Genomic DNA, 24334 nt, shown 5'->3' on the forward strand with positions numbered 1-24334 from the left:
TACGAGCAGATCAACGTGCCTGCGCTGTCGGGACACTAACTACAGTGGTTAGCTGCATTCACCTCCGTGGCAATGTCTTGCAGTCCTCCAAGCCTCTTGACTACAGACATGTGACTCGATAACAAGTGGACAGACGCAGCATCTCTCTCGCCGTCGGGTGTTGCCACGAATCATACTTAACGTGGCTTTCTGCACGCGTCAGCGTAGCGTCAGTCGAGCAAAGTCGAGACAAGTCGCATAAGAGGAGCAACAAAAACGCGCATTTCCGGTACCGGGAATCGAACCCGGGCCCCCCGGGTGAGAGCCAGGTATCCTAGCCACTAGACTACACCGGATTACAACGCCAGTGCTCCTCCAGCGAACGCAGCAAGCACCCACGATTAACTGACGACAACTGTAAAAAATCCACTCTCGCACGCTATAGAACGGCATGCTCTGGACGCATATCGTGGAGACGAACGCCAGCAGTGATGAGAGCAAAAGGCGCCTACAAATCCTGCCGTTGCACCACGTACTGTTCTACGACAATTCACGAAGCAGACGCTCACGCCTTGTTGTGCTGTTTCCTTTGCGGGCAATGAGTGCATGTGACTTTGATGCAGGAAACATTACACGTTTGGCAGCAGTGGGATTGGAACCCACGCCTCCGAAGAGACTGGTGCCTGAAACCAGCGCCTGAGACCGCTCGGCCACGCTACCTACGCAACACGCGCGTCACATGAGCTGCGTCCTACTCCACGAGAACACACAGCAACGGCACAAAAATGAGACGCCAAAATTGGCAACGGTGGGATTCGAACCCACGCCTCCGAAGAGACTGGTGCCTAAAACCAGCGCCTTAGACCGCTCGGCCACGTTACCCTTGCAAGAGCGGCGGCAAAACGTTCCCTTTGTACTACAAAGATCACTTCGAAATGGAAGTATCTTGGCAATCGCCGAGCCATGTATTTTCACTGCTCTCCCACTGGAAGCGTCTCTTTAGGCCACCCACAACAAGAAAATGCCGTGCCCGCCATATGGTAGCGACGCCACTTGTCTGTAGCTGTCGTAGTTAAGGAGACAGCATCAAGAGACGTTTTCGTGCCGTGACCAGGTTTCGAACCTGGGCTTTCCGTAACCACTAAAGTATCGTAGCTGTACCTGTCAGGCGGAGCTAGAATGCTCCATGTAACAAACATATGTGAGCTCAAGGAGGTTACACTTGTGATGAAGTGGTAGTACAAACTGCGGCCTGCGGAACACGAGTGAAAAACCAAGAAAGCACTGTGATTTCGAGTACTCGTGCACTATCGTCAATGCAACGGCAGCAAGGAAAAACTTTCAAAATTGCCGTGACCAGGATTCGAACCTGGGTTATTGCGGCCACAACGCAATGTCCTAACCACTAGACGATCACGGCCACGGAGGCGCCCCCGAAAGCAGCTGGCTGGAATGCAAGTGTCGATACACAGCAAAGCCTAGGCCAAGGTGTACGCCACAGCAGTGGCAGACACGGTCTCCATCACATGCATACGAGCAGATCAACGTGCCTGCGCTGTCGGGACACTAACTACAGTGGTTAGCTGCATTCACCTCCGTGGCAATGTCTTGCAGTCCTCCAAGCCTCTTGACTACAGACATGTGACTCGATAACAAGTGGACAGACGCAGCATCTCTCTCGCCGTCGGGTGTTGCCACGAATCATACTTAACGTGGCTTTCTGCACGCGTCAGCGTAGCGTCAGTCGAGCAAAGTCGAGACAAGTCGCATAAGAGGAGCAACAAAAACGCGCATTTCCGGTACCGGGAATCGAACCCGGGCCCCCCGGGTGAGAGCCAGGTATCCTAGCCACTAGACTACACCGGATTACAACGCCAGTGCTCCTCCAGCGAACGCAGCAAGCACCCACGATTAACTGACGACAACTGTAAAAAATCCACTCTCGCACGCTATAGAACGGCATGCTCTGGACGCATATCGTGGAGACGAACGCCAGCAGTGATGAGAGCAAAAGGCGCCTACAAATCCTGCCGTTGCACCACGTACTGTTCTACGACAATTCACGAAGCAGACGCTCACGCCTTGTTGTGCTGTTTCCTTTGCGGGCAATGAGTGCATGTGACTTTGATGCAGGAAACATTACACGTTTGGCAGCAGTGGGATTGGAACCCACGCCTCCGAAGAGACTGGTGCCTGAAACCAGCGCCTGAGACCGCTCGGCCACGCTACCTACGCAACACGCGCGTCACATGAGCTGCGTCCTACTCCACGAGAACACACAGCAACGGCACAAAAATGAGACGCCAAAATTGGCAACGGTGGGATTCGAACCCACGCCTCCGAAGAGACTGGTGCCTAAAACCAGCGCCTTAGACCGCTCGGCCACGTTACCCTTGCAAGAGCGGCGGCAAAACGTTCCCTTTGTACTACAAAGATCACTTCGAAATGGAAGTATCTTGGCAATCGCCGAGCCATGTATTTTCACTGCTCTCCCACTGGAAGCGTCTCTTTAGGCCACCCACAACAAGAAAATGCCGTGCCCGCCATATGGTAGCGACGCCACTTGTCTGTAGCTGTCGTAGTTAAGGAGACAGCATCAAGAGACGTTTTCGTGCCGTGACCAGGTTTCGAACCTGGGCTTTCCGTAACCACTAAAGTATCGTAGCTGTACCTGTCAGGCGGAGCTAGAATGCTCCATGTAACAAACATATGTGAGCTCAAGGAGGTTACACTTGTGATGAAGTGGTAGTACAAACTGCGGCCTGCGGAACACGAGTGAAAAACCAAGAAAGCACTGTGATTTCGAGTACTCGTGCACTATCGTCAATGCAACGGCAGCAAGGAAAAACTTTCAAAATTGCCGTGACCAGGATTCGAACCTGGGTTATTGCGGCCACAACGCAATGTCCTAACCACTAGACGATCACGGCCACGGAGGCGCCCCCGAAAGCAGCTGGCTGGAATGCAAGTGTCGATACACAGCAAAGCCTAGGCCAAGGTGTACGCCACAGCAGTGGCAGACACGGTCTCCATCACATGCATACGAGCAGATCAACGTGCCTGCGCTGTCGGGACACTAACTACAGTGGTTAGCTGCATTCACCTCCGTGGCAATGTCTTGCAGTCCTCCAAGCCTCTTGACTACAGACATGTGACTCGATAACAAGTGGACAGACGCAGCATCTCTCTCGCCGTCGGGTGTTGCCACGAATCATACTTAACGTGGCTTTCTGCACGCGTCAGCGTAGCGTCAGTCGAGCAAAGTCGAGACAAGTCGCATAAGAGGAGCAACAAAAACGCGCATTTCCGGTACCGGGAATCGAACCCGGGCCTCCTGGGTGAGAGCCAGGTATCCTAGCCACTAGACTACACCGGATTACAACGCCAGTGCTCCTCCAGCGAACGCAGCAAGCACCCACGATTAACTGACGACAACTGTAAAAAATCCACTCTCGCACGCTATAGAACGGCATGCTCTGGACGCATATCGTGGAGACGAACGCCAGCAGTGATGAGAGCAAAAGGCGCCTACAAATCCTGCCGTTGCACCACGTACTGTTCTACGACAATTCACGAAGCAGACGCTCACGCCTTGTTGTGCTGTTTCCTTTGCGGGCAATGAGTGCATGTGACTTTGATGCAGGAAACATTACACGTTTGGCAGCAGTGGGATTGGAACCCACGCCTCCGAAGAGACTGGTGCCTGAAACCAGCGCCTGAGACCGCTCGGCCACGCTACCTACGCAACACGCGCGTCACATGAGCTGCGTCCTACTCCACGAGAACACACAGCAACGGCACAAAAATGAGACGCCAAAATTGGCAACGGTGGGATTCGAACCCACGCCTCCGAAGAGACTGGTGCCTAAAACCAGCGCCTTAGACCGCTCGGCCACGTTACCCTTGCAAGAGCGGCGGCAAAACGTTCCCTTTGTACTACAAAGATCACTTCGAAATGGAAGTATCTTGGCAATCGCCGTGCCATGTATTTTCACTGCTCTCCCACTGGAAGCGTCTCTTTAGGCCACCCACAACAAGAAAATGCCGTGCCCGCCATATGGTAGCGACGCCACTTGTCTGTAGCTGTCGTAGTTAAGGAGACAGCATCAAGAGACGTTTTCGTGCCGTGACCAGGTTTCGAACCTGGGCTTTCCGTAACCACTAAAGTATCGTAGCTGTACCTGTCAGGCGGAGCTAGAATGCTCCATGTAACAAACATATGTGAGCTCAAGGAGGTTACACTTGTGATGAAGTGGTAGTACAAACTGCGGCCTGCGGAACACGAGTGAAAAACCAAGAAAGCACTGTGATTTCGAGTACTCGTGCACTATCGTCAATGCAACGGCAGCAAGGAAAAACTTTCAAAATTGCCGTGACCAGGATTCGAACCTGGGTTATTGCGGCCACAACGCAATGTCCTAACCACTAGACGATCACGGCCACGGAGGCGCCCCCGAAAGCAGCTGGCTGGAATGCAAGTGTCGATACACAGCAAAGCCTAGGCCAAGGTGTACGCCACAGCAGTGGCAGACACGGTCTCCATCACATGCATACGAGCAGATCAACGTGCCTGCGCTGTCGGGACACTAACTACAGTGGTTAGCTGCATTCACCTCCGTGGCAATGTCTTGCAGTCCTCCAAGCCTCTTGACTACAGACATGTGACTCGATAACAAGTGGACAGACGCAGCATCTCTCTCGCCGTCGGGTGTTGCCACGAATCATACTTAACGTGGCTTTCTGCACGCGTCAGCGTAGCGTCAGTCGAGCAAAGTCGAGACAAGTCGCATAAGAGGAGCAACAAAAACGCGCATTTCCGGTACCGGGAATCGAACCCGGGCCTCCTGGGTGAGAGCCAGGTATCCTAGCCACTAGACTACACCGGATTACAACGCCAGTGCTCCTCCAGCGAACGCAGCAAGCACCCACGATTAACTGACGACAACTGTAAAAAATCCACTCTCGCACGCTATAGAACGGCATGCTCTGGACGCATATCGTGGAGACGAACGCCAGCAGTGATGAGAGCAAAAGGCGCCTACAAATCCTGCCGTTGCACCACGTACTGTTCTACGACAATTCACGAAGCAGACGCTCACGCCTTGTTGTGCTGTTTCCTTTGCGGGCAATGAGTGCATGTGACTTTGATGCAGGAAACATTACACGTTTGGCAGCAGTGGGATTGGAACCCACGCCTCCGAAGAGACTGGTGCCTGAAACCAGCGCCTGAGACCGCTCGGCCACGCTACCTACGCAACACGCGCGTCACATGAGCTGCGTCCTACTCCACGAGAACACACAGCAACGGCACAAAAATGAGACGCCAAAATTGGCAACGGTGGGATTCGAACCCACGCCTCCGAAGAGACTGGTGCCTAAAACCAGCGCCTTAGACCGCTCGGCCACGTTACCCTTGCAAGAGCGGCGGCAAAACGTTCCCTTTGTACTACAAAGATCACTTCGAAATGGAAGTATCTTGGCAATCGCCGTGCCATGTATTTTCACTGCTCTCCCACTGGAAGCGTCTCTTTAGGCCACCCACAACAAGAAAATGCCGTGCCCGCCATATGGTAGCGACGCCACTTGTCTGTAGCTGTCGTAGTTAAGGAGACAGCATCAAGAGACGTTTTCGTGCCGTGACCAGGTTTCGAACCTGGGCTTTCCGTAACCACTAAAGTATCGTAGCTGTACCTGTCAGGCGGAGCTAGAATGCTCCATGTAACAAACATATGTGAGCTCAAGGAGGTTACACTTGTGATGAAGTGGTAGTACAAACTGCGGCCTGCGGAACACGAGTGAAAAACCAAGAAAGCACTGTGATTTCGAGTACTCGTGCACTATCGTCAATGCAACGGCAGCAAGGAAAAACTTTCAAAATTGCCGTGACCAGGATTCGAACCTGGGTTATTGCGGCCACAACGCAATGTCCTAACCACTAGACGATCACGGCCACGGAGGCGCCCCCGAAAGCAGCTGGCTGGAATGCAAGTGTCGATACACAGCAAAGCCTAGGCCAAGGTGTACGCCACAGCAGTGGCAGACACGGTCTCCATCACATGCATACGAGCAGATCAACGTGCCTGCGCTGTCGGGACACTAACTACAGTGGTTAGCTGCATTCACCTCCGTGGCAATGTCTTGCAGTCCTCCAAGCCTCTTGACTACAGACATGTGACTCGATAACAAGTGGACAGACGCAGCATCTCTCTCGCCGTCGGGTGTTGCCACGAATCATACTTAACGTGGCTTTCTGCACGCGTCAGCGTAGCGTCAGTCGAGCAAAGTCGAGACAAGTCGCATAAGAGGAGCAACAAAAACGCGCATTTCCGGTACCGGGAATCGAACCCGGGCCTCCTGGGTGAGAGCCAGGTATCCTAGCCACTAGACTACACCGGATTACAACGCCAGTGCTCCTCCAGCGAACGCAGCAAGCACCCACGATTAACTGACGACAACTGTAAAAAATCCACTCTCGCACGCTATAGAACGGCATGCTCTGGACGCATATCGTGGAGACGAACGCCAGCAGTGATGAGAGCAAAAGGCGCCTACAAATCCTGCCGTTGCACCACGTACTGTTCTACGACAATTCACGAAGCAGACGCTCACGCCTTGTTGTGCTGTTTCCTTTGCGGGCAATGAGTGCATGTGACTTTGATGCAGGAAACATTACACGTTTGGCAGCAGTGGGATTGGAACCCACGCCTCCGAAGAGACTGGTGCCTGAAACCAGCGCCTGAGACCGCTCGGCCACGCTACCTACGCAACACGCGCGTCACATGAGCTGCGTCCTACTCCACGAGAACACACAGCAACGGCACAAAAATGAGACGCCAAAATTGGCAACGGTGGGATTCGAACCCACGCCTCCGAAGAGACTGGTGCCTAAAACCAGCGCCTTAGACCGCTCGGCCACGTTACCCTTGCAAGAGCGGCGGCAAAACGTTCCCTTTGTACTACAAAGATCACTTCGAAATGGAAGTATCTTGGCAATCGCCGTGCCATGTATTTTCACTGCTCTCCCACTGGAAGCGTCTCTTTAGGCCACCCACAACAAGAAAATGCCGTGCCCGCCATATGGTAGCGACGCCACTTGTCTGTAGCTGTCGTAGTTAAGGAGACAGCATCAAGAGACGTTTTCGTGCCGTGACCAGGTTTCGAACCTGGGCTTTCCGTAACCACTAAAGTATCGTAGCTGTACCTGTCAGGCGGAGCTAGAATGCTCCATGTAACAAACATATGTGAGCTCAAGGAGGTTACACTTGTGATGAAGTGGTAGTACAAACTGCGGCCTGCGGAACACGAGTGAAAAACCAAGAAAGCACTGTGATTTCGAGTACTCGTGCACTATCGTCAATGCAACGGCAGCAAGGAAAAACTTTCAAAATTGCCGTGACCAGGATTCGAACCTGGGTTATTGCGGCCACAACGCAATGTCCTAACCACTAGACGATCACGGCCACGGAGGCGCCCCCGAAAGCAGCTGGCTGGAATGCAAGTGTCGATACACAGCAAAGCCTAGGCCAAGGTGTACGCCACAGCAGTGGCAGACACGGTCTCCATCACATGCATACGAGCAGATCAACGTGCCTGCGCTGTCGGGACACTAACTACAGTGGTTAGCTGCATTCACCTCCGTGGCAATGTCTTGCAGTCCTCCAAGCCTCTTGACTACAGACATGTGACTCGATAACAAGTGGACAGACGCAGCATCTCTCTCGCCGTCGGGTGTTGCCACGAATCATACTTAACGTGGCTTTCTGCACGCGTCAGCGTAGCGTCAGTCGAGCAAAGTCGAGACAAGTCGCATAAGAGGAGCAACAAAAACGCGCATTTCCGGTACCGGGAATCGAACCCGGGCCTCCCGGGTGAGAGCCAGGTATCCTAGCCACTAGACTACACCGGATTACAACGCCAGTGCTCCTCCAGCGAACGCAGCAAGCACCCACGATTAACTGACGACAACTGTAAAAAATCCACTCTCGCACGCTATAGAACGGCATGCTCTGGACGCATATCGTGGAGACGAACGCCAGCAGTGATGAGAGCAAAAGGCGCCTACAAATCCTGCCGTTGCACCACGTACTGTTCTACGACAATTCACGAAGCAGACGCTCACGCCTTGTTGTGCTGTTTCCTTTGCGGGCAATGAGTGCATGTGACTTTGATGCAGGAAACATTACACGTTTGGCAGCAGTGGGATTGGAACCCACGCCTCCGAAGAGACTGGTGCCTGAAACCAGCGCCTGAGACCGCTCGGCCACGCTACCTACGCAACACGCGCGTCACATGAGCTGCGTCCTACTCCACGAGAACACACAGCAACGGCACAAAAATGAGACGCCAAAATTGGCAACGGTGGGATTCGAACCCACGCCTCCGAAGAGACTGGTGCCTAAAACCAGCGCCTTAGACCGCTCGGCCACGTTACCCTTGCAAGAGCGGCGGCAAAACGTTCCCTTTGTACTACAAAGATCACTTCGAAATGGAAGTATCTTGGCAATCGCCGTGCCATGTATTTTCACTGCTCTCCCACTGGAAGCGTCTCTTTAGGCCACCCACAACAAGAAAATGCCGTGCCCGCCATATGGTAGCGACGCCACTTGTCTGTAGCTGTCGTAGTTAAGGAGACAGCATCAAGAGACGTTTTCGTGCCGTGACCAGGTTTCGAACCTGGGCTTTCCGTAACCACTAAAGTATCGTAGCTGTACCTGTCAGGCGGAGCTAGAATGCTCCATGTAACAAACATATGTGAGCTCAAGGAGGTTACACTTGTGATGAAGTGGTAGTACAAACTGCGGCCTGCGGAACACGAGTGAAAAACCAAGAAAGCACTGTGATTTCGAGTACTCGTGCACTATCGTCAATGCAACGGCAGCAAGGAAAAACTTTCAAAATTGCCGTGACCAGGATTCGAACCTGGGTTATTGCGGCCACAACGCAATGTCCTAACCACTAGACGATCACGGCCACGGAGGCGCCCCCGAAAGCAGCTGGCTGGAATGCAAGTGTCGATACACAGCAAAGCCTAGGCCAAGGTGTACGCCACAGCAGTGGCAGACACGGTCTCCATCACATGCATACGAGCAGATCAACGTGCCTGCGCTGTCGGGACACTAACTACAGTGGTTAGCTGCATTCACCTCCGTGGCAATGTCTTGCAGTCCTCCAAGCCTCTTGACTACAGACATGTGACTCGATAACAAGTGGACAGACGCAGCATCTCTCTCGCCGTCGGGTGTTGCCACGAATCATACTTAACGTGGCTTTCTGCACGAGTCGAGACAAGTCGCATAAGAGGAGCAACAAAAACGCGCATTTCCGGTACCGGGAATCGAACCCGGGCCTCCTGGGTGAGAGCCAGGTATCCTAGCCACTAGACTACACCGGATTACAACGCCAGTGCTCCTCCAGCGAACGCAGCAAGCACCCACGATTAACTGACGACAACTGTAAAAAATCCACTCTCGCACGCTATAGAACGGCATGCTCTGGACGCATATCGTGGAGACGAACGCCAGCAGTGATGAGAGCAAAAGGCGCCTACAAATCCTGCCGTTGCACCACGTACTGTTCTACGACAATTCACGAAGCAGACGCTCACGCCTTGTTGTGCTGTTTCCTTTGCGGGCAATGAGTGCATGTGACTTTGATGCAGGAAACATTACACGTTTGGCAGCAGTGGGATTGGAACCCACGCCTCCGAAGAGACTGGTGCCTGAAACCAGCGCCTGAGACCGCTCGGCCACGCTACCTACGCAACACGCGCGTCACATGAGCTGCGTCCTACTCCACGAGAACACACAGCAACGGCACAAAAATGAGACGCCAAAATTGGCAACGGTGGGATTCGAACCCACGCCTCCGAAGAGACTGGTGCCTAAAACCAGCGCCTTAGACCGCTCGGCCACGTTACCCTTGCAAGAGCGGCGGCAAAACGTTCCCTTTGTACTACAAAGATCACTTCGAAATGGAAGTATCTTGGCAATCGCCGTGCCATGTATTTTCACTGCTCTCCCACTGGAAGCGTCTCTTTAGGCCACCCACAACAAGAAAATGCCGTGCCCGCCATATGGTAGCGACGCCACTTGTCTGTAGCTGTCGTAGTTAAGGAGACAGCATCAAGAGACGTTTTCGTGCCGTGACCAGGTTTCGAACCTGGGCTTTCCGTAACCACTAAAGTATCGTAGCTGTACCTGTCAGGCGGAGCTAGAATGCTCCATGTAACAAACATATGTGAGCTCAAGGAGGTTACACTTGTGATGAAGTGGTAGTACAAACTGCGGCCTGCGGAACACGAGTGAAAAACCAAGAAAGCACTGTGATTTCGAGTACTCGTGCACTATCGTCAATGCAACGGCAGCAAGGAAAAACTTTCAAAATTGCCGTGACCAGGATTCGAACCTGGGTTATTGCGGCCACAACGCAATGTCCTAACCACTAGACGATCACGGCCACGGAGGCGCCCCCGAAAGCAGCTGCCTGGAATGCAAGTGTCGATACACAGCAAAGCCTAGGCCAAGGTGTACGCCACAGCAGTGGCAGACACGGTCTCCATCACATGCATACGAGCAGATCAACGTGCCTGCGCTGTCGGGACACTAACTACAGTGGTTAGCTGCATTCACCTCCGTGGCAATGTCTTGCAGTCCTCCAAGCCTCTTGACTACAGACATGTGACTCGATAACAAGTGGACAGACACAGCATCTCTCTCGCCGTCGGGTGTTGCCACGAATCATACTTAACGTGGCTTTCTGCACGCGTCAGCGTAGCGTCAGTCGAGCAAAGTCGAGACAAGTCGCATAAGAGGAGCAACAAAAACGCGCATTTCCGGTACCGGGAATCGAACCCGGGCCTCCTGGGTGAGAGCCAGGTATCCTAGCCACTAGACTACACCGGATTACAACGCCAGTGCTCCTCCAGCGAACGCAGCAACCACCCACGATTAACTGACGACAACTGTAAAAAATCCACTCTCGCACGCTATAGAACGGCATGCTCTGGACGCATATCGTGGAGACGAACGCCAGCAGTGATGAGAGCAAAAGGCGCCTACAAATCCTGCCGTTGCACCACGTACTGTTCTACGACACTTCACGAAGCAGACGCTCACGCCTTGTTGTGCTGTTTCCTTTGCGGGCAATGAGTGCATGTGACTTCGATGCAGGAAACATTACACGTTTGGCAGCAGTGGGATTCGAACCCACGCCTCCGAAGAGACTTGTGCCTGAAACCAGCGCCTGAGACCGCTCGGCCACGCTACCTACGCAACACGCGCGTCACATGAGCTGCGTCCTACTCCACGAGAACACACAGCAACGGCACAAAAATGAGACGCCAAAATTGGCAACGGTGGGATTCGAACCCACGCCTCAGAAGAGACTGGTGCCTAAAACCAGCGCCTTAGACCGCTCGGCCACGTTACCCTTGCAAGAGCGGCGGCAAAACGTTCCCTTTGTACTACAAAGATCACTTCGAAATGGAAGTATCTTGGCAATCGCCGTGCCATGTATTTTCACTGCTCTCCCACTGGAAGCGTCTCTTTAGGCCACCCACAACAAGAAAATGCCGTGCCCGCCATATGGTAGCGACGCCACTTGTCTGTAGCTGTCGTAGTTAAGGAGACAGCATCAAGAGACGTTTTCGTGCCGTGACCAGGTTTCGAACCTGGGCTTTCCGTAACCACTAAAGTATCGTAGCTGTACCTGTCAGGCGGAGCTAGAATGCTCCATGTAACAAACATATGTGAGCTCAAGTACAAACTGCGGCCTGCGGAACACGAGTGAAAAACCAAGAAAGCACTGTGATTTCGAGTACTCGTGCACTATCGTCAATGCAACGGCAGCAAGGAAAAACTTTCAAAATTGCCGTGACCAGGATTCGAACCTGGGTTATTGCGGCCACAACGCAATGTCCTAACCACTAGACGATCACGGCCACGGAGGCGCCCCCGAAAGCAGCTGCCTGGAATGCAAGTGTCGATACACAGCAAAACCTAGGCCAAGGTGTACGCCACAGCAGTGGCAGACACGGTCTCCATCACATGCATACGAGCAGATGAACGTGCCTGCGCTGTCGGGACACTAACTACAGTGGTTAGCTGCATTCACCTCCGTGGCAATGTCTTGCAGTCCTCCAAGCCTCTTGACTACAGACATGTGACTCGATAACAAGTGGACAGACACAGCATCTCTCTCGCCGTCGGGTGTTGCCACGAATCATACTTAACGTGGCTTTCTGCACGCGTCAGCGTAGCGTCAGTCGAGCAAAGTCGAGACAAGTCGCATAAGAGGAGCAACAAAAACGCGCATTTCCGGTACCGGGAATCGAACCCGGGCCTCCTGGGTGAGAGCCAGGTATCCTAGCCACTAGACTACACCGGATTACAACGCCAGTGCTCCTCCAGCGAACGCAGCAACCACCCACGATTAACTGACGACAACTGTAAAAAATCCACTCTCGCACGCTATAGAGCGGCATGCTCTGGACGCATATCGTGGAGACGAACGCCAGCAGTGATGAGAGCAAAAGGCGCCTACAAATCCTGCCGTTGCACCACGTACTGTTCTACGACACTTCACGAAGCAGACGCTCACGCCTTGTTGTGCTGTTTCCTTTGCGGGCAATGAGTGCATGTGACTTCGATGCAGGAAACATTTCACGTTTGGCAGCAGTGGGATTCGAACCCACGCCTCCGAAGAGACTTGTGCCTGAAACCAGCGCCTGAGACCGCTCGGCCACGCTACCTACGCAACACGCGCGTCACATGAGCTGCGTCCTACTCCACGAGAACACACAGCAACGGCACAAAAATGAGACGCCAAAATTGGCAACGGTGGGATTCGAACCCACGCCTCAGAAGAGACTGGTGCCTAAAACCAGCGCCTTAGACCGCTCGGCCACGTTACCCTTGCAAGAGCGGCGGCAAAACGTTCCCTTTGTACTACAAAGATCACTTCGAAATGGAAGTATCTTGGCAATCGCCGTGCCATGTATTTTCACTGCTCTCCCACTGGAAGCGTCTCTTTAGGCCACCCACAACAAGAAAATGCCGTGCCCGCCATATGGTAGCGACGCCACTTGTCTGTAGCTGTCGTAGTTAAGGAGACAGCATCAAGAGACGTTTTCGTGCCGTGACCAGGTTTCGAACCTGGGCTTTCCGTAACCACTAAAGTATCGTAGCTGTACCTGTCAGGCGGAGCTAGAATGCTCCATGTAACAAACATATGTGAGCTCAAGTACAAACTGCGGCCTGCGGAACACGAGTGAAAAACCAAGAAAGCACTGTGATTTCGAGTACTCGTGCACTATCGTCAATGCAACGGCAGCAAGGAAAAACTTTCAAAATTGCCGTGACCAGGATTCGAACCTGGGTTATTGCGGCCACAACGCAATGTCCTAACCACTAGACGATCACGGCCACGGAGGCGCCCCCGAAAGCAGCTGGCTGGAATGCAAGTGTCGATACACAGCAAAGCCTAGGCCAAGGTGTACGCCACAGCAGTGGCAGACACGGTCTCCATCACATGCATACGAGCAGATGAACGTGCCTGCGCTGTCGGGACACTAACTACAGTGGTTAGCTGCATTCACCTCCGTGGCAATGTCTTGCAGTCCTCCAAGCCTCTTGACTACAGACATGTGACTCGATAACAAGTGGACAGACACAGCATCTCTCTCGCCGTCGGGTGTTGCCACGAATCATACTTAACGTGGCTTTCTGCACGCGTCAGCGTAGCGTCAGTCGAGCAAAGTCGAGACAAGTCGCATAAGAGGAGCAACAAAAACGCGCATTTCCGGTACCGGGAATCGAACCCGGGACTCCTGGGTGAGATGGTTGGTTGGTTGGTTGGGTGAAAGATCAAAGGGACCAAACTACAAAGGTCATCGGTCCCTTGTTTCAGAAAAACACAGAGCACAGGGGAACTATCCACCAGTCAAGCGAAGCACTAAAAGAAAAACTCCAGGGGAAGAAAAGCCCCATGGGCCATTGTAAGACAACATGGAAAACAGAGCACAGCAACAAAAACAACATAGAGAACAAAGGCAGATGGAATTAAAACTGCACAGCAGAGAACTGTGGCTGGCTGATCACGAAAATAATAGGATGAGCCAGCCACTCTGCAACACGTTAAAACCTCCAGCCTAAAAGTTTAGGGCGGAGTCGAATCACAACACAAAACTAAGTAAAAGAGAGAGCTCATAAAAAAAAAAAAAAAAAAAAAAAAAAAAAAAAAAAAAAATATTTAAATGGACCTATAAAAGCCGCTTGCGCGAATAAAACTTAAAACCCGATCTGCCATAGAGACATTGTCACCTAAGAGAGATGATAAAGCACCCTGGAGATTAAAAGTTCGCCTGAGGGCGGTTAAAAGAGGACAGTCCAACAATATATGGGCCACCGTCATAAGCGCACCACAGCGACAATGAGGGGGGTCCTCTCGACGCAGCAGATGACCATGCGTCAGCCAAGAGTGTCCAATGCGGAGCCTACAGAGAACCACAGAGTCCCTCCGAGAGGCCCGCATGGAGGAACCCCACACAGTCGTGGCCTCCTTTACACGCCGCAGCTTGTTGGGTACAGACAGGGTGCGCCATTCGTCGGCCCACATCCCAAAGACCCGACGGCGTAACACCGATCGGAGATCAGTTGCCGGGAGGCCGATCTCCAACGGCAGTTTGCGGGTGGCTTCTTTAGCTAACTTGTCGGCGTGTTCGTTGCCCGCTATCCCAACGTGTCCCGGGGTCCATATGAACACCACTGAACGGCCACGTTGTGCAAGAGCATGAACGGATTCCTGGATGGCAACAACAATGGGATGGCGTGGGTAGCACTGGTCAAGAGCCTGGAGACTACTGAGAGAGTCACTGCAAATGACAAAAGACTCGCCAGTGCTGGTACGAACACGCTCAAGGGCACGAAAAATAGCTGTTAGCTCTGCAGTGTAAACACTGCAGCCGTCCGGCAAGGAGCGCTGGACGACATAGTCCGCATGAGCATAAGCGTACCCCACACGGCCATCAACCATCGAGCCATCGGTATAGATAACCTCCGAGTCACGGGATTCGTCGAGGAGAGCAAGAAATTGGCGGCGCAAGACTGCAGGAGGAACTGAATCCTTTTGCCATTGGGAGAGGTCCAGCTGAAGCTGCGGCCGACGGATACACCAAGGTGGTGTATGTGGGCGGACCTGAAAAGCAGATGGAAGAGGCAAAGACTCGAGTTCACTAAGCAGGGACTGAACACGGATCCCAATTGCATGGCCTGATCGCGGCCGCCGGCGTGGAAGATAGACTGCCGCATCGGTGAAAAGGAGACGGTAGTTAGGGTGACGGGGAGAACAACGGACGTGGGCAGCATAGTTGGCTAAGAGTTGTTGACGCCGAATGTGGAGCGGAGGAACCCCAGCCTCAGCAAGTAGGCTATTAACAGGACTGGTGCGGAATGCTCCTGTCGCCTGTCGAACCCCACAGTGGTGAATGGGGTCCAACAGTTGCAATGCTGAGTGCGACGCTGAGCCATACGCCACACTCCCATAATCCAGTCGGGACAGCACAAGGGCTTTGTAGAGCTGCAGCAGCGTGTTACGGTCTGCACCCCAAGTTGTGTTGCTGAGGCAGCGGAGGGCATTCAGATGCTGCCAGCACTGACGCTTGAGCTCACGAATATGTGGAAGCCAAGTAAGCCGGGCATCGAACAGCAGTCCCAGAAAACGGTAAGTGTCAACAACCCTTAGCTTAGCATCCTGAAGATAAAGCTCAGGGTGGGGATGGACAGTGCGACGCCGACAAAAGTGCATAACACAAGTCTTCGCAGGAGAAAACTGAAACCCATGGGCTAGGGCCCACGCCTGCGCCTTGCGTATGGCTCCCTGCAACCGACGTTCTGCAACGCCAATGGTGGAGGAGCTGAAAAAGATGCAGAAATCGTCAGCATATAACGTGGGCGAGACAGACGACCCTACTGCTGCTGCAAGGCCATTAATGGCCACAAGGAAAAGGGGCACGCTCAATACAGAGCCCTGTGGAACGCCGTTCTCCTGGATATGAAGTGAACTATGGGAGGTGCCAATTAAAACGCGGAATGTCCGAACAGATAAAAAATTCTGAATAAAAATGGGGAGAGAGCCCCGGAGACCCCACCCGTGCAACGTGGCGAGAATATGGTACCGCCACGTCGTGTCATATGCTCTGGAGAGGTCGAAAAAGACGGAGACGAGGTGTTGGCGCCTGGAAAAAGCAGTGCGGATTGCAGACTCAAGGAGGACCAAAGTATCGGCGGTGGAACGGCCCTGACGGAAGCCGCTCTGGCATGGAGCCAGGAGACCCCGAGACTCGAGCAGCCAACACAGCCGCCGACTCACCATGCGTTCCAGCAGCTTGCACAGAGTATTGGTTAAGCTAATGGGCCGATAACTATCCACAGTAAGCGGGTGCTTACCAGGCTTCAGCACCGGAATGATGGTACTTTCTCGCCACTGCGACGGAAAGACACCACCACCCCATAGGCGGTTGAAGATGGCAAGAACACATCGCTGACAGTCCGGGGACAGGTGTTTTAGCATCTGATTGTGGACGCCATCTGGCCCAGAGGCTGTATCGGGGCACTGTGCCAGGGCGCTCTGGAGTTCCCACAAACTAAATGGGGCGTTATACGCCTCAGGGTGGCGAGAAGCGAAAGAAAGCCGTTTGCCTTCCTCCCGGCGTTTGAGCGCGCGAAACGCAGGCGGGTAATTCCCCGACGCAGAGGCCCGAACATAGTGCTGAGCGAAATGCTCGGCGATTGCATCGGCATCGGTGGATACTGCCCCGTTGATGGTAAGCCCTGGGACACCTGTAGAGTACTGCAATCCAAAGATGCGCCGAATCTTCAGCCACACCTGGGAGGGGGAAGTACGGGAACCAATCTTGGAAACGTACCTCTCCCAACACTCCTGTTTCCGCCGTTTGATAAGCCTCCGTACCTGAGCACGGAGACGTTTGAATAAAATGAGGTTCTCCAAGGACGGGTGCCGCTTATGTCGCTGAAGAGCCCGCCGACGTTCTTTAATGGCGGCAGCGACCTCTGGAGACCACCAAGGCACCGACTTTCGCCGGGGGCACCCGAACGAACGAGGAATGGTACGTTCCGCAGCGGAAACAATCGCTGCAGTCAGTGTCTCAACCGCCACATCGATGGTACCATGGGGGAGAGAGTCAACAGTGGCAGCAGAGCAGAACGTGTCCCAGTTTGCCTTGCTAAATGCCCATCTAGGCGAGCGCGCAAAGGAGTGACGCTGTGGTAGTGAAAGGAAGATCGGAAAATGGTCACTACCACACAAGTCCTCGTGGACTCTCCAGTGGACCGATGGTACAAGCCCTGGGCTGCACAACGACAGATCTATGGCCGAGAACGTGCCATGCGCCACACTGAAATGTGTGGCGGCGCCAGAGTTTAAGAGGCAGAGGTCGAGTTGGGAGATGAGATTCTCGACCTCCCTGCCTCGGCCAGTAACCTTCGTTCCACCCCACAGGGGATTGTGGGCATTAAAATCCCCCAGGAGAAGAAAAGGCGTGGGGAGTTGGGCGACAAGTGCAGCCAAGTCGGTCAGGGAGACTGTACCACCTGGAGGGAGATAGACACTGCAGACGGTTATGTCCTGGGTAGTCCTTACACGGACAGCCACAGCTTCCAACGATGTTTGAAGGGGCACAGGAGCACTATATACAGAGGTAAGGACATACACGCAGGCTCCACCTGACACACAATTGTAAGTGCTGCGGTTGCAGTAATAGCCCCTGTATCCACGAAGAGCAGGGGTCCGCATTGCCGGGAACCAGGTTTCCTGTAGGGCAATGCAGAAAGCAGGTGTCAGGCTTAGGAGCTGTCGTAGCTCAGGGAGATGGCTAAAATAACCGCCACAATTCCACTGGAGGATTGTACAAAGCGTGTCCGGTAGGGGCATGCAGGCACTGAAAAGGCAAATTACTTGGCAGGGTCACATGCTGCCACCGACTGAGCGACGGAAGTCACTACGGCCATCGTTTCGGAGGAGACGGCGAGATCCAGGTCATCAGGGGACGCAAAGAGCTCGACCTCGTCCTCAGAGGCTGAGCTGACAGGGAGCGTTGGTGCGGGAACCACTGGGTCCTTACCCTTCTTGGAGAGCTTCCTTTTCTCTCTCTTGTCTTTGGGAGGAGGGTTGTCATGCTGGGAGGGCTTTCCTGACGCATCATCAGGAACAGAGGAAGAGCGTGAAGCCCTTCGACCAGCAGCGGGTGGCTTCTTCAGCCACTGGCTAGTGTCTTGTGAGACACTGGGGAAGTCCTTGGAAGGGACGCCCCCAAGGGATCCCTTCCGAACAAGTGAGGCCGGAGGAGGCTGTTGCGTCCCCGGCTGAGCAGCCGGAGGGAGCTGTCGCTTCCCCGGCTGAGGAGCCGGAGAGGGCTGACGCCGCTCCGGCTGAGAGGTGGGGACCAACGTCCCCGGTTGCTTGGGGCACACTGCTCCCAAACTCGGTGTGTTGGGAGCAGTGGAAGAGAGAGCGGCCTGTCCCAGCGGTGGGGCAGACGTTACCTGATTTCTCTGTGGGCCAACAGAGAAGGGAGTCTGTGCAGGAGCTGGTGGCGGCAGTGTGGCAGTAGCATAACTCCTCAACATAGGTGTGGGGTTGAGTCGTTCTAATTTCTTCTTCGCCTCTTGGTAACTTAAACGGTCCAAGGTCTTAATTTCTTGTATCTTCCGCTCTCGTTGATAGACTGCACAGTCTGGTGAGCAGGGAGAATGATGCTCCCCACAGTTAACGCAGGTGGGAGGCGGAGCACATGGAGCATTAGGATGTGGAGGTCGTCCACAATCACGACACGTGGGGCTGGAAGTGCACCTGGAGGACATGTGTCCGAATTTCCAGCACTGGAAGCATCGCATAGGGGGCGGGACATAGGGCTTGACATCGCACCGGTATATCATGACCTTGACTTTCTCAGGCAAGCAGTCGCCCTCAAAGGCCAGGATGAAAGCACCGGTAGCGACCCTATTATCCTTCGGCCCCCGAAAGACACGACGGACAAAGTGTACACCTCGTCGTGCCAGGTTCTCACGTAGCTCGTCATCAGACTGTAGCAGAAGATCTTTATGAAAAATAATCCCCTGGACCAAATTTAAGGACTTATGGGGAGTGACAGTGACGGGGATGTCACCGAGCTTCTCACAGGCGAGTAATGCCTGGGACTGCGCAGATGAAGCTGCTTGTATCAAAATGGCCCCGCTCCTCATTTTGGAAAGAGATGCCACTTCCCCAAACTTATCTTCGAGATTGTGCACGAAGAAAAGAGGCTTAGTCCCCAAAAACGAATCCCCATCAGTTCTGCTGCATACAAGGTATCGTGGCGAATACGGCTCCTGTCTGTCTGCAGCCCTACGTTCCTCCCATGGTGTGGCTAGGGAAGGGAACGACTTCGGGTTATATGTCACAGCGTTAAATTCCACCTTACCACGCTTAGAGACATTGGCGGTCGGACGACCACCAGATTGAGATTTCACCCGCTTCATTGCGGGGCATCCGCCCCGATGCCACCCACTCCGACCAGGGGCTCTCCCCACGGGCGCCACCCAGCCACAGCAAAGGCCACCTGGCAGGATGGCCGTTGCCGGGAGTCCCGATGCCCCAGAGAGACGAGCATCGACTCCTTGGCTTACGTGGGGAGGTGTCAGCTCAGGCATCGGCAGTACGATCCCTGTGTTGTCAGGGGGCTACAACCTAGAGGGTACATGACGACCCCACCACAACGGGCTGGCTACCGTGCTGGATTTTGGGTGCCATGGGTAGTCCATAGTGATCGTAGGTGCTGGTGGTGACGCACTAAGGGCGGTACTTACACAATACATCAGGTGTCTATGCCCAAAATGAGGGATGGAGGGTGCAGGTACGACGCAAAGACGATCAAGAGTGCCAAGATCGTAGGGCACAGAGGACACATGGTGCACCACGTAAGGTGTCCTTCCCCAAAAGGCTCGTACTTCAGTGGAATTTGGAAAAATGGAGGTCAAACCCTAATGGGGACCATCACATTAAGGCCAAAACGTTTGAGACTCCTTTTAGTCGCCTCTTACGACAGGCAGGAATACCGCGGGCCTATTCTTACCCCCGAACCCGCAGGGGGACCTGGGTGAGAGCCAGGTATCCTAGCCACTAGACTACACCGGATTACAACGCCAGTGCTCCTCCAGCGAACGCAGCAACCACCCACGATTAACTGACGACAACTGTAAAAAATCCACTCTCGCACGCTATAGAGCGGCATGCTCTGGACGCATATCGTGGAGACGAACGCCAGCAGTGATGAGAGCAAAAGGCGCCTACAAATCCTGCCGTTGCACCATGTACTGTTCTACGACACTTCACGAAGCAGACGCTCACGCCTTGTTGTGCTGTTTCCTTTGCGGGCAATGAGTGCATGTGACTTCGATGCAGGAAACATTACACGTTTGGCAGCAGTGGGATTCGAACCCACGCCTCCGAAGAGACTTGTGCCTGAAACCAGCGCCTGAGACCGCTCGGCCACGCTACCTACGCAACACGCGCGTCACATGAGCTGCGTCCTACTCCACGAGAACACACAGCAACGGCACAAAAATGAGACGCCAAAATTGGCAACGGTGGGATTCGAACCCACGCCTCAGAAGAGACTGGTGCCTAAAACCAGCGCCTTAGACCGCTCGGCCACGTTACCCTTGCAAGAGCGGCGGCAAAACGTTCCCTTTGTACTACAAAGATCACTTCGAAATGGAAGTATCTTGGCAATCGCCGTGCCATGTATTTTCACTGCTCTCCCACTGGAAGCGTCTCTTTAGGCCACCCACAACAAGAAAATGCCGTGCCCGCCATATGGTAGCGACGCCACTTGTCTGTAGCTGTCGTAGTTAAGGAGACAGCATCAAGAGACGTTTTCGTGCCGTGACCAGGTTTCGAACCTGGGCTTTCCGTAACCACTAAAGTATCGTAGCTGTACCTGTCAGGCGGAGCTAGAATGCTCCATGTAACAAACATATGTGAGCTCAAGTACAAACTGCGGCCTGCGGAACACGAGTGAAAAACCAAGAAAGCACTGTGATTTCGAGTACTCGTGCACTATCGTCAATGCAACGGCAGCAAGGAAAAACTTTCAAAATTGCCGTGACCAGGATTCGAACCTGGGTTATTGCGGCCACAACGCAATGTCCTAACCACTAGACGATCACGGCCACGGAGGCGCCCCCGAAAGCAGCTGCCTGGAATGCAAGTGTCGATACACAGCAAAACCTAGGCCAAGGTGTACGCCACAGCAGTGGCAGACACGGTCTCCATCACATGCATACGAGCAGATGAACGTGCCTGCGCTGTCGGGACACTAACTACAGTGGTTAGCTGCATTCACCTCCGTGGCAATGTCTTGCAGTCCTCCAAGCCTCTTGACTACAGACATGTGACTCGATAACAAGTGGACAGACACAGCATCTCTCTCGCCGTCGGGTGTTGCCACGAATCATACTTAACGTGGCTTTCTGCACGCGTCAGCGTAGCGTCAGTCGAGCAAAGTCGAGACAAGTCGCATAAGAGGAGCAACAAAAACGCGCATTTCCGGTACCGGGAATCGAACCCGGGCCTCCTGGGTGAGAGCCAGGTATCCTAGCCACTAGACTACACCGGATTACAACGCCAGTGCTCCTCCAGCGAACGCAGCAACCACCCACGATTAACTGACGACAACTGTAAAAAATCCACTCTCGCACGCTATAGAGCGGCATGCTCTGGACGCATATCGTGGAGACGAACGCCAGCAGTGATGAGAGCAAAAGGCGCCTACAAATCCTGCCGTTGCACCACGTACTGTTCTACGACACTTCACGAAGCAGACGCTCACGCCTTGTTGTGCTGTTTCCTTTGCGGGCAATGAGTGCATGTGACTTCGATGCAGGAAACATTACACGTTTGGCAGCAGTGGGATTCGAACCCACGCCTCCGAAGAGACTTGTGCCTGAAACCAGCGCCTGAGACCGCTCGGCCACGCTACCTACGCAACACGCGCGTCACATGAGCTGCGACCTACTCCACGAGAACACACAGCAACGGCACAAAAATGAGACGCCAAAATTGGCAACGGTGGGATTCGAACCCACGCCTCAGAAGAGACTGGTGCCTAAAACCAGCGCCTTAGACCGCTCGGCCACGTTACCCTTGCAAGAGCGGCGGCAAAACGTTCCCTTTGTACTACAAAGATCACTTCGAAATGGAAGTATCTTGGCAATCGCCGTGCCATGTATTTTCACTGCTCTCCCACTGGAAGCGTCTCTTTAGGCCACCCACAACAAGAAAATGCCGTGCCCGCCATATGGTAGCGACGCCACTTGTCTGTAGCTGTCGTAGTTAAGGAGACAGCATCAAGAGACGTTTTCGTGCCGTGACCAGGTTTCGAACCTGGGCTTTCCGTAACCACTAAAGTATCGTAGCTGTACCTGTCAGGCGGAGCTAGAATGCTCCATGTAACAAACATATGTGAGCTCAAGTACAAACTGCGGCCTGCGGAACACGAGTGAAAAACCAAGAAAGCACTGTGATTTCGAGTACTCGTGCACTATCGTCAATGCAACGGCAGCAAGGAAAAACTTTCAAAATTGCCGTGACCAGGATTCGAACCTGGGTTATTGCGGCCACAACGCAATGTCCTAACCACTAGACGATCACGGCCACGGAGGCGCCCCCGAAAGCAGCTGGCTGGAATGCAAGTGTCGATACACAGCAAAGCCTAGGCCAAGGTGTACGCCACAGCAGTGGCAGACACGGTCTCCATCACATGCATACGAGCAGATGAACGTGCCTGCGCTGTCGGGACACTAACTACAGTGGTTAGCTGCATTCACCTCCGTGGCAATGTCTTGCAGTCCTCCAAGCCTCTTGACTACAGACATGTGACTCGATAACAAGTGGACAGACACAGCATCTCTCTCGCCGTCGTGTGTTGCCACGAATCATACTTAACGTGGCTTTCTGCACGCGTCAGCGTAGCGTCAGTCGAGCAAAGTCGAGACAAGTCGCATAAGAGGAGCAACAAAAACGCGCATTTCCGGTACCGGGAATCGAACCCGGGCCTCCTGGGTGAGAGCCAGGTATCCTAGCCACTAGACTACACCGGATTACAACGCCAGTGCTCCTCCAGCGAACGCAGCAACCACCCACGATTAACTGACGACAACTGTAAAAAATCCACTCTCGCACGCTATAGAGCGGCATGCTCTGGACGCATATCGTGGAGACGAACGCCAGCAGTGATGAGAGCAAAAGGCGCCTACAAATCCTGCCGTTGCACCACGTACTGTTCTACGACACTTCACGAAGCAGACGCTCACGCCTTGTTGTGCTGTTTCCTTTGCGGGCAATGAGTGCATGTGACTTCGATGCAGGAAACATTACACGTTTGGCAGCAGTGGGATTCGAACCCACGCCTCCGAAGAGACTTGTGCCTGAAACCAGCGCCTGAGACCGCTCGGCCACGCTACCTACGCAACACGCGCGTCACATGAGCTGCGACCTACTCCACGAGAACACACAGCAACGGCACAAAAATGAGACGCCAAAATTGGCAACGGTGGGATTCGAACCCACGCCTCAGAAGAGACTGGTGCCTAAAACCAGCGCCTTAGACCGCTCGGCCACGTTACCCTTGCAAGAGCGGCGGCAAAACGTTCCCTTTGTACTACAAAGATCACTTCGAAATGGAAGTATCTTGGCAATCGCCGTGCCATGTATTTTCACTGCTCTCCCACTGGAAGCGTCTCTTTAGGCCACCCACAACAAGAAAATGCCGTGCCCGCCATATGGTAGCGACGCCACTTGTCTGTAGCTGTCGTAGTTAAGGAGACAGCATCAAGAGACGTTTTCGTGCCGTGACCAGGTTTCGAACCTGGGCTTTCCGTAACCACTAAAGTATCGTAGCTGTACCTGTCAGGCGGAGCTAGAATGCTCCATGTAACAAACATATGTGAGCTCAAGTACAAACTGCGGCCTGCGGAACACGAGTGAAAAACCAAGAAAGCACTGTGATTTCGAGTACTCGTGCACTATCGTCAATGCAACGGCAGCAAGGAAAAACTTTCAAAATTGCCGTGACCAGGATTCGAACCTGGGTTATTGCGGCCACAACGCAATGTCCTAACCACTAGACGATCACGGCCACGGAGGCGCCCCCGAAAGCAGCTGGCTGGAATGCAAGTGTCGATACACAGCAAAGCCTAGGCCAAGGTGTACGCCACAGCAGTGGCAGACACGGTCTCCATCACATGCATACGAGCAGATGAACGTGCCTGCGCTGTCGGGACACTAACTACAGTGGTTAGCT

General features: G+C 53.6%; 35 non-coding genes across 35 annotated transcripts; all 35 read right to left on the reverse strand.

Moving 5' to 3' along the window:
• Positions 1 to 263: 263 nt before the first annotated feature.
• On the reverse strand, positions 264 to 335 carry Trnae-cuc (transfer RNA glutamic acid (anticodon CUC)). Its single transcript has one exon. It is a non-coding gene; the product is annotated as a tRNA-Glu (tRNA).
• A 444-nt stretch (positions 336 to 779) lies between these two features.
• Trnal-uag (transfer RNA leucine (anticodon UAG)) lies at positions 780 to 861 on the reverse strand. Its single transcript has one exon. It is a non-coding gene; the product is annotated as a tRNA-Leu (tRNA).
• Positions 862 to 1327: 466 nt separating this feature from the next.
• On the reverse strand, positions 1328 to 1399 carry Trnah-gug (transfer RNA histidin (anticodon GUG)). Its single transcript has one exon. It is a non-coding gene; the product is annotated as a tRNA-His (tRNA).
• Positions 1400 to 1773: 374 nt separating this feature from the next.
• Trnae-cuc (transfer RNA glutamic acid (anticodon CUC)) lies at positions 1774 to 1845 on the reverse strand. The gene has a single exon. It is a non-coding gene; the product is annotated as a tRNA-Glu (tRNA).
• A 444-nt stretch (positions 1846 to 2289) lies between these two features.
• On the reverse strand, positions 2290 to 2371 carry Trnal-uag (transfer RNA leucine (anticodon UAG)). Its single transcript has one exon. It is a non-coding gene; the product is annotated as a tRNA-Leu (tRNA).
• Positions 2372 to 2837: 466 nt separating this feature from the next.
• Positions 2838 to 2909, reverse strand: Trnah-gug (transfer RNA histidin (anticodon GUG)). The gene has a single exon. It is a non-coding gene; the product is annotated as a tRNA-His (tRNA).
• Positions 2910 to 3283: 374 nt separating this feature from the next.
• On the reverse strand, positions 3284 to 3355 carry Trnae-cuc (transfer RNA glutamic acid (anticodon CUC)). The gene has a single exon. It is a non-coding gene; the product is annotated as a tRNA-Glu (tRNA).
• A 444-nt stretch (positions 3356 to 3799) lies between these two features.
• Positions 3800 to 3881, reverse strand: Trnal-uag (transfer RNA leucine (anticodon UAG)). Its single transcript has one exon. It is a non-coding gene; the product is annotated as a tRNA-Leu (tRNA).
• Positions 3882 to 4347: 466 nt separating this feature from the next.
• Trnah-gug (transfer RNA histidin (anticodon GUG)) lies at positions 4348 to 4419 on the reverse strand. Its single transcript has one exon. It is a non-coding gene; the product is annotated as a tRNA-His (tRNA).
• Positions 4420 to 4793: 374 nt separating this feature from the next.
• Trnae-cuc (transfer RNA glutamic acid (anticodon CUC)) lies at positions 4794 to 4865 on the reverse strand. The gene has a single exon. It is a non-coding gene; the product is annotated as a tRNA-Glu (tRNA).
• Positions 4866 to 5309: 444 nt separating this feature from the next.
• Positions 5310 to 5391, reverse strand: Trnal-uag (transfer RNA leucine (anticodon UAG)). The gene has a single exon. It is a non-coding gene; the product is annotated as a tRNA-Leu (tRNA).
• A 466-nt stretch (positions 5392 to 5857) lies between these two features.
• Trnah-gug (transfer RNA histidin (anticodon GUG)) lies at positions 5858 to 5929 on the reverse strand. The gene has a single exon. It is a non-coding gene; the product is annotated as a tRNA-His (tRNA).
• Positions 5930 to 6303: 374 nt separating this feature from the next.
• Trnae-cuc (transfer RNA glutamic acid (anticodon CUC)) lies at positions 6304 to 6375 on the reverse strand. Its single transcript has one exon. It is a non-coding gene; the product is annotated as a tRNA-Glu (tRNA).
• A 444-nt stretch (positions 6376 to 6819) lies between these two features.
• On the reverse strand, positions 6820 to 6901 carry Trnal-uag (transfer RNA leucine (anticodon UAG)). The gene has a single exon. It is a non-coding gene; the product is annotated as a tRNA-Leu (tRNA).
• A 466-nt stretch (positions 6902 to 7367) lies between these two features.
• Positions 7368 to 7439, reverse strand: Trnah-gug (transfer RNA histidin (anticodon GUG)). The gene has a single exon. It is a non-coding gene; the product is annotated as a tRNA-His (tRNA).
• A 374-nt stretch (positions 7440 to 7813) lies between these two features.
• On the reverse strand, positions 7814 to 7885 carry Trnae-cuc (transfer RNA glutamic acid (anticodon CUC)). Its single transcript has one exon. It is a non-coding gene; the product is annotated as a tRNA-Glu (tRNA).
• Positions 7886 to 8329: 444 nt separating this feature from the next.
• On the reverse strand, positions 8330 to 8411 carry Trnal-uag (transfer RNA leucine (anticodon UAG)). Its single transcript has one exon. It is a non-coding gene; the product is annotated as a tRNA-Leu (tRNA).
• A 466-nt stretch (positions 8412 to 8877) lies between these two features.
• Positions 8878 to 8949, reverse strand: Trnah-gug (transfer RNA histidin (anticodon GUG)). Its single transcript has one exon. It is a non-coding gene; the product is annotated as a tRNA-His (tRNA).
• A 349-nt stretch (positions 8950 to 9298) lies between these two features.
• On the reverse strand, positions 9299 to 9370 carry Trnae-cuc (transfer RNA glutamic acid (anticodon CUC)). Its single transcript has one exon. It is a non-coding gene; the product is annotated as a tRNA-Glu (tRNA).
• Positions 9371 to 9814: 444 nt separating this feature from the next.
• On the reverse strand, positions 9815 to 9896 carry Trnal-uag (transfer RNA leucine (anticodon UAG)). The gene has a single exon. It is a non-coding gene; the product is annotated as a tRNA-Leu (tRNA).
• A 466-nt stretch (positions 9897 to 10362) lies between these two features.
• Trnah-gug (transfer RNA histidin (anticodon GUG)) lies at positions 10363 to 10434 on the reverse strand. The gene has a single exon. It is a non-coding gene; the product is annotated as a tRNA-His (tRNA).
• Positions 10435 to 10808: 374 nt separating this feature from the next.
• Trnae-cuc (transfer RNA glutamic acid (anticodon CUC)) lies at positions 10809 to 10880 on the reverse strand. The gene has a single exon. It is a non-coding gene; the product is annotated as a tRNA-Glu (tRNA).
• A 444-nt stretch (positions 10881 to 11324) lies between these two features.
• Trnal-uag (transfer RNA leucine (anticodon UAG)) lies at positions 11325 to 11406 on the reverse strand. Its single transcript has one exon. It is a non-coding gene; the product is annotated as a tRNA-Leu (tRNA).
• Positions 11407 to 11845: 439 nt separating this feature from the next.
• Positions 11846 to 11917, reverse strand: Trnah-gug (transfer RNA histidin (anticodon GUG)). The gene has a single exon. It is a non-coding gene; the product is annotated as a tRNA-His (tRNA).
• A 374-nt stretch (positions 11918 to 12291) lies between these two features.
• On the reverse strand, positions 12292 to 12363 carry Trnae-cuc (transfer RNA glutamic acid (anticodon CUC)). The gene has a single exon. It is a non-coding gene; the product is annotated as a tRNA-Glu (tRNA).
• A 444-nt stretch (positions 12364 to 12807) lies between these two features.
• On the reverse strand, positions 12808 to 12889 carry Trnal-uag (transfer RNA leucine (anticodon UAG)). The gene has a single exon. It is a non-coding gene; the product is annotated as a tRNA-Leu (tRNA).
• Positions 12890 to 13328: 439 nt separating this feature from the next.
• Positions 13329 to 13400, reverse strand: Trnah-gug (transfer RNA histidin (anticodon GUG)). The gene has a single exon. It is a non-coding gene; the product is annotated as a tRNA-His (tRNA).
• Positions 13401 to 20610: 7210 nt separating this feature from the next.
• On the reverse strand, positions 20611 to 20692 carry Trnal-uag (transfer RNA leucine (anticodon UAG)). The gene has a single exon. It is a non-coding gene; the product is annotated as a tRNA-Leu (tRNA).
• Positions 20693 to 21131: 439 nt separating this feature from the next.
• Trnah-gug (transfer RNA histidin (anticodon GUG)) lies at positions 21132 to 21203 on the reverse strand. The gene has a single exon. It is a non-coding gene; the product is annotated as a tRNA-His (tRNA).
• A 374-nt stretch (positions 21204 to 21577) lies between these two features.
• Positions 21578 to 21649, reverse strand: Trnae-cuc (transfer RNA glutamic acid (anticodon CUC)). Its single transcript has one exon. It is a non-coding gene; the product is annotated as a tRNA-Glu (tRNA).
• Positions 21650 to 22093: 444 nt separating this feature from the next.
• Positions 22094 to 22175, reverse strand: Trnal-uag (transfer RNA leucine (anticodon UAG)). The gene has a single exon. It is a non-coding gene; the product is annotated as a tRNA-Leu (tRNA).
• A 439-nt stretch (positions 22176 to 22614) lies between these two features.
• On the reverse strand, positions 22615 to 22686 carry Trnah-gug (transfer RNA histidin (anticodon GUG)). Its single transcript has one exon. It is a non-coding gene; the product is annotated as a tRNA-His (tRNA).
• A 374-nt stretch (positions 22687 to 23060) lies between these two features.
• On the reverse strand, positions 23061 to 23132 carry Trnae-cuc (transfer RNA glutamic acid (anticodon CUC)). The gene has a single exon. It is a non-coding gene; the product is annotated as a tRNA-Glu (tRNA).
• A 444-nt stretch (positions 23133 to 23576) lies between these two features.
• On the reverse strand, positions 23577 to 23658 carry Trnal-uag (transfer RNA leucine (anticodon UAG)). The gene has a single exon. It is a non-coding gene; the product is annotated as a tRNA-Leu (tRNA).
• A 439-nt stretch (positions 23659 to 24097) lies between these two features.
• Positions 24098 to 24169, reverse strand: Trnah-gug (transfer RNA histidin (anticodon GUG)). Its single transcript has one exon. It is a non-coding gene; the product is annotated as a tRNA-His (tRNA).
• Between the last annotated feature and the right edge of the window lie 165 nt (positions 24170 to 24334).

This window comes from Schistocerca cancellata, unplaced genomic scaffold (assembly GCF_023864275.1).
Source record: "Schistocerca cancellata isolate TAMUIC-IGC-003103 unplaced genomic scaffold, iqSchCanc2.1 HiC_scaffold_686, whole genome shotgun sequence".
Taxonomy (NCBI): domain Eukaryota; kingdom Metazoa; phylum Arthropoda; class Insecta; order Orthoptera; family Acrididae; genus Schistocerca; species Schistocerca cancellata.